This window comes from Podarcis cretensis (assembly GCF_951804945.1).
Source record: "Podarcis cretensis genome assembly, chromosome: 11".
Classification (NCBI taxonomy): Eukaryota; Metazoa; Chordata; class Lepidosauria; order Squamata; family Lacertidae; genus Podarcis; species Podarcis cretensis.
In genome coordinates this window covers 12,047,180-12,054,303 of record NC_137180.1, presented here as the reverse complement: position 1 = coordinate 12,054,303, position 7,124 = coordinate 12,047,180, and the positions used below count along the sequence as shown (strand labels likewise).

At 42.2% G+C, this 7,124-nt stretch overlaps 1 long non-coding RNA gene across 1 annotated transcript; it reads left to right on the top strand.

Moving 5' to 3' along the window:
• The first annotated feature begins 275 nt into the window (after positions 1-275).
• Positions 276-6,024, top strand: LOC307226477. Its single transcript, XR_013843459.1, has 3 exons — positions 276-357; positions 889-1,310; positions 5,915-6,024. It is a non-coding gene; the product is annotated as an uncharacterized lncRNA (long non-coding RNA).
• Positions 6,025-7,124: the final 1,100 nt, after the last annotated feature.

The following is a 7,124-nucleotide window of genomic DNA, read 5'->3' as shown; positions in this document are numbered from 1 at the left end:
ACCCATGTCCTGAATAAACAAGCACATTGTGAAGCTCAAAGCAAAGAAAATGTTGCCTCCCCAGCTGTTGTCATTGGCTGTGGGTTTCTTGTGATGTCACAAAAGTGCTTGGCAACTGAGTGGATATAAAGGCAGGCCAAGGGGAAAGCCCTCTTCTGTTTCCAGAAGGACACACCTGGCAATGGATGTGACATTCAGTACTGCCCAGGTTTCTTCCACTTGGAGGAGGCAAACTGGTGAATGGAAGGAGCCAATCCTCTGGCAGTGGGATGCTAGGGAGTGATAATAAGGCAAGTCTGCTTGCTTGAAGGCTGCAGAGCCAATGCTCACAAAGACTGTGAGATGAGTCTCACCCAGGTGAAAGCTTAGTACAATGTTCCGTGTGTGTGACTTGTAATGTTTTAGCATTTTTTCCCTTGCGAGTTTTATTAAGGTGCTTTGAATTTATTTGTGAGCAGCCTTAGATGGGTTTCTGTATCCTTAAAGGCAGGAGAAATATATAATCATGATAAACACACGAAATAAATAATTATATCTAACCAAAGACTTCCCAACATGCATCCTAGCTTGCATGAAGGGAGGATCAAATCAGCTATGTGTAGGACCATGAAACTCATTCATATTGTTAAGCCAAGATATAAATGTTGGCTTAACATTAGCATAGCAGAATTCTAAACTTTGCAAGAGAAGATCCATTGTTATTACTTTAGTGGCCTGCACATTTCTGCTTGTCAAACGTAAGGCGTTTTGTGGGCTATAAAGCTGAACAGAGGTGGGTGCTCGCTTTATTTCATGTTTATTTCCAGATAACGCCCAGTTGTGTATCTCTCTGGGAGATTCGCCAACTTCAAAGCAGTAGTAAAAACATTCCATAAAATATGTTTGCAGGATGACAAAGCAAAGGAAACTGTTCATCTACAAGGAAGCAACTCATAAATACTGAAGGGCTGAAACAATGGCACTCCTCTTGTAATATCCTATTTTACATAGTATTTCAAAAAGCAGCATGACGGGCTAGGTTTGGCTGCTGGAAAACTGGAATGAAGTGCTCAAGAACATTGCTCAAGATGGCGATATGCTGCTTCAAAAATGGCACCATGTAATGCTTGAGATAAGATTACATGGCATCTGTCAAAGATGGAACTGGAACAGAATTTTTCCTGGTGTTCCAGTTGTTCTATTTGCAGTGCAATGGGTCTTATCCAATCTTCTTAGAATCATAATTGCAATCTTCTGAAAGATGTGCTCCTGAGATCCAACTGAACAGCAGAGGACCCAAGAAGCAAGGTGAAGCTTGGCAGGAAACTCTAGTAAGTCCTATCTCCTCGGTTACTTAGATCAAAGAACAAAAGAGCAGGGATGCTTCCAAACAGGTGTTCATGATGGAACAGTGCTCCTCACACACCTGGGCTTTTTGTGGCAGCTACAGGATGTTATTGGCATCAAAATGCTCCAATTTAAGCTAGAGCAACCCTTTCTGGGGGAAACCCAGTAAGCACACAAATGAACAAACCTGTTTACAGTGACCTGCATGCAGTATAATAACCCATTCACAAATTAAGTCCCCCCCCCCCAGCCCCATCCAAAAGCACCCCAAGAAGGATCTGGCTTTGCAACAAAGACTGGTCAGGCTGAACGCCAGACACACAGAAGGCTTACTCAATGATCTGACTGGTTATTATTTTGTGAAATTATGTCTTTGACTGTGACGTGATGGGGTGGTGCAGAAGCTGAATTCTCACATGCTGTCCCTGAAAGTGCAGTTCCAAAGCCAGCCTGGGGGCACTGCCTTGAGTGTCAACATTTACCTCTCCTGTTGAAAAGAGGAAAGTGAACAGGGAAAGGTTGGGCAACAAGGACAGGAAGGTGACTGGGCAGAGGCTGGGCCTGTGAAAGTTGTGTTGTTTGGAGGTCAAACTCTCCTTCAAGAAATCTGCAGGCACCCCCCCCTCCATTTTTCTTCAAGTGACATGCAATTTCTGATGTTCTGACAATCAGTTCCACACTGGAGACTGCTAAATAATCCTGAGCAACACAAATGTGTTCCATCCTAATGATGATTATTGCACAATGTTTTGCCTATGAACAATTATATACATGAAATAACTCCCCTTATTAAATTTGGATTGGATGCTAATTAAGACTAATTTAGAAAGAAACTGTATGCAATTTGGGTGATCTCGGGGAAGGATTATAATCAATGTGAAGTTACATTTACTTTTAATTGCTGGAATTCTAGCGGGCTTTCTCATGCGCTATGTTGCACCTAATTTGGCATACCCGAGATGATCTTCAGTGGGAGAAATTTGTATCAACTAAAAAATGTGCAACTGAGTGGCTAGGCATAAATGAAATTACTTGTAGCAGGCCGTACCATTTTCATTCTCCACTCCTGAGTCAATGTGGTTAATCCAAGAATCCAGGATTTTATACAGAGGGTTGAACGCTCCCTCAAAACTGAGTTCTTTACCTTGGAATTAAATCTCCTTCGTGTTAGATATGCCCATTACCACATCAGGTTACTCCTGCCTCTCATAATGCTCATCTATATCCTCTGTGAGTAGTTTGTACATCATAGGGACATCTCAGCCCCTGGGAAGACTTGAGGATCAGCCATTGTAAATCACAGAGTTTCCCGACTCTGTCACAGCAGTGATTGGCCTTTAAGTTCAGTTGCTCTCTCCCCATCCCCCTTACAGATATTCAGCTGTGGTACGGTGAAGATGTAGGTGTCAGGAGCGTCCTACATGCAAGTAGGCACCCAGCAGAGACACATGCCCGGCTAGCATGTTCTCTCCCTCCTGGTCAGTCGTTTGGGAGACTCAAAGTCTTTCTCCAGCCTGAACATCACAGCAACTGATACCAAGAGGCACCAGCACACTTTAGGACTAGTAGGACTAGTAGCCAGTGTGGTGTAGTGGTTCAGAGTAGTGGACTCATAATCTGGTGAACCAGGTTCGCTTCCCCGCTCATCCACATGCAGTTGCTGGGTGACCTTGGGCTAGTCACACTTCTCTGAAGTCTCTCAGACTCACTCGCCACACAGAGTGTTTGTTGTGGGGGAGGAAGGGAAAGGAGATTGTTAGCCGCTTTGAGACTCCTTCGGGTAGTGATAAAGCAGGATATCAAATCCAAACTCTTCTTCTCTTCTTCTTCTTCAGAGTGTTGGCAGTTCGAGTGACAGACTCAGTAGCGCAGCATTTTGGCTAAACTACGTTTATTTGCATATACACACTCGGAGCATCATAACTCAGCTCCTTCCTCTTCAGCATCAGATAGCAAAGAGAGAGAGAACAAAGGACAACATTCCTGCATCATGGAAACACAGTAATAAAAACATCCTGTCTCTGTCACTTCCCACAATGTGGAATGAAAACATACACCGTCATGTGATAAAACCGATCCCATGACTGCAACACGGGGCAAGAATCCTAACAGTAGGGTTGTTGTTGTGGGGTTGTTGCTCTTTTTGACATTGTTGAGGGCAGACTCTGCTCTCAAAGCCTGTGCTTTGCTTATATGCCCAAAATGACCTGATGCTCAAACAGACATACATGAGTTGGGAGCACAGCTTGTGCTGAGATACTGCTTCTCTCACCATGCATGCTGGGAGAAAATTGCTTAAAGCCACAGAGTGCAACAAGGCAAGGCAGGGGATAAGAGAGGTCTCATTCAGTTGCTCTGCATGCTTCCTTTCCTGTGAAGAGTGAATGGGGGCGGTAGACAAAAATATGTTTGGCTGGCCTGTCATGTCTAGTTTGGTCCTAAGTTGGGTGTGTTGATTGGCCTTTAAAATCAGATACCTGGTTCCTATTTTTACAAAATATAGACTTCTATATACTGTACTTTTCCGTGTACAAGACAAGGCTTTTTTTATTAAAAAATTATGTTAAAAATTGGGGCTCGTCTTATACATGGATAGTGCATAGGGGAGACGTGGGATTGGTTGTTTCCCAAAGCCGGAGATTGTCAGTGGCTATTAGGCGTGTTATTAGTGGCTGCGGCAAGGGCTGGTGTTGATTGGCTGTCGCTATGGCAATTGGGCGGGTGATCAGCAAAAGAATAACAACTCTGGGCCACTCCCCAAAAAAGCTCAGCAACTCTGGGCAATTTCCCCCCATTTTCTTAATTTTGAATCCCCCAAAATAGGGGGCATCTTATACATGGGGGCTTGTTATACAAACAAAAAATAGTAGTTTTCCTGAGCACTGAAAGAATTTCACATGTTTATTAATGTTTAAAATGTTCTGGAAGGTAATTCTGTATTATACCATTCTCTCTCAAGACAGATAGAAAGCACATCTTGCTATGCTTTCTTGCAACTCAAGTTTGAATGGCTACTGAGGAAAAGAAAAAGGAAATAAAGAAGTTTAATAGTTGCTGGGCTGATCATAAACGGCCTTGATCTCTTGTTACGGGGTGATAGCTGTTACCTGGCTGCTCTTTTCGATTATCTTCCTAAATGCGTCCAGTCTTTCAGAAGTAATTTAGATGGCTGGCAAATTCTCTGTAGTCGAGCAATTGAGACAGCCGAGCATTCTGTTTGCCACGGCTTCAGTAAACTTAGCACAAAACATTTGCTGTGTGCATCTTGTAAATGGGCATGTGCCCCGTTCATAATATCACACAGAGATATGCTAGGCTAGAAATGTCTTTGTCTGTCTTGTAATAATGCTGTGCAACACCCTGGCCAGCACAGCAAAGGGCAACAGCTGTGTATTTTTAAAGATTTTCAAGCTGGCATTGTCTTCGGCAGTTCGTGTGCTTAGTTTGTTTGATGACAGTTGGTGACCCAGCCGTCACCCGTGACAGGTAGCCTTTTGATATATGAAGTGTTTCTTTGCGTGTGTTCATTTTGCAGTTTGCACAACTTTATTTACTGCATCTCAGCTGTAAACACACAAGATCGACTTCTACAAAAAACAATGGAGAGGACAGAGAGTTCAGACCATGTTCACAAAAGCTCTGAAAAGAGAGGGAGAGCATACTTTCCGGGACTTTGTTCAGAAAGAGGAGATGACACATGGCCATCTCTCTCTTACAGCCCATTGCCCCAGATCTATTGATGATTTATTTGAAATTATCCACAAACCTCCTTTGTTTCAATGGTACTAGCTTTTGAACAACTGAATCTCACATTTAGGCATTTTATAAATTGCACCCCGTCTGCTAATTCTGTACACACATTGAAGGTCAATTAGTTTGTGTATTCGGCCACAAATGTAACGGAACACAGTGAAGTTCTCTTGATTGTATGGTTTTGGATAACAGGTTTTTACCATTAGAGGGTGCTAAAGACTTTCCACAGATTAAACAAAAATCTTTATGTAAATGTGGATGTGTTAAATACCACATATATATCTGAAAACAATTACATTAAGGTATTCTAGTAAATCAACACGTGCCAGGAAATTTTCAATGCAGCCACCTCAGCTTTTTACTCATTGAAATGTAGGAGAAATCTTGCAGCGGGGACTGATTCATTTATGACTGCTAATGCAAAAGGTTGCAATTCAACATGGCCTGCATAGCTGGAATCCACAAGACCCACCGTATGGTCAAAGCTGGATTAACTACCTGAAGAAGTGGCTGCTTGATGCCTGTGTTTACTGAACAATTTGTGGCTAAAACTTAAAGGAAGACCAAAGCAATGTTATGTTATCAGAAACAACTGACTTTTAGTCCACTGAGGGAGAAATCTTTGTATCAAAATATATGTTTATTTGAAAAATGTGCCTATTTGGAGAAACTCCTCCTACTCCCCAAGAGATCTTGTGTTTGCCAAGAAAAAGTTTGAATAACATTCAAATGATGTGTTTGCCATACATAGAATCTCTCTCTCTCTCTCTCTCTCTCTCTCTCTCTCTCTCACACACACACACACACACACACACACACACACAGAGAGAGAGAGCTTTATTGCGGTCCATAAACCCAAAATGATAGAATCATAGAATTGTGCCTCCACTCCACAGGGACCTCACCTGTTCTCCAAGAATTCTCAAAGATTATACGCAGAGGCTCTGATATTACATTTGCAAGCTCCTTTACAACTTCTGGGTGCAGCTCATCAGGTCCTGGAGATGTGAATTTATTGAAAGTAGCAAGGTGTTCCCTTACCACCTCAGCTCCCTTCTTGCATCATTTATTCTGTTATCGTCAGGTTGGGCACTGCTTTTCTTTTGGGTGAAGACCTAGGCAAAGGCTGGATCTAGACACTTCAAAGAAGCGTCTCAGGAAAACACGCTGCAAACTTTGTATGAGAAATTGGATTGGCAAAAATGGAACTCCACAGAGCCATTAGGTGCCACAGTGTTATAATGCATATAAAGCGCTTTTTCTTTGCCAATGTAGCTGAGTTCAAAGTTGGTCTTGAGCAGTTTTCCCTGTCCCCCATTTGCATTTCTCCCCAGTTAAAATATTCTCTGTGCAGAGGACCTACTATTTGCTTGTTCTCCCTCTTGCTTCAAGCATAGCCAAAGAAACATTCATTCATTCATTCATTCATTCATACATACATACATACATACCCTGGTACATACACACTGTATTTTTCGCTCTATAAGACGCACCCGACCATAAGATACATCTAGTTTTTAGAGGAGGAAAACAAGGGGGGAAAAAATCTGAATCAAATGTTGTTGAAGAGGCTGCACAGCAATGCCTCTTGCTGTTCTGGCTTCAGCGATAGCTGCACAGCCAGCATTAGCTCCATAAGATGCACACACATTTCCCCTTACTTTTTAGGAGGCAAAAAGTGCGTCTTATAGAGCGAAAAATACGGTACATACATACATACATCTCTTGCAAGCCTAAAATCATTCTAAGTTTGGGACCACCTGACCTTCTCCCTGTAATTGTTGACAACAAAGGTAGCAATGGGAGGAAATTGTTTCAGTTCATACTTAAAGGCAAACCTACCCATTTTGCACTTTTAGTAACAAGATGTGAACCAAAACACTGTCGTCCTTTGAAATTTGCGGTTCTCATAATTTTGCAATGCAGTTTCTCTGGATGAGCAATGAACACAGAGAAAATAACATTTTAAAATGCACTTTATTAGAGAACATTGTTTTGCAGAAATGTGTATAATTAGATAAATTCACAACCTAATTCCAACATGG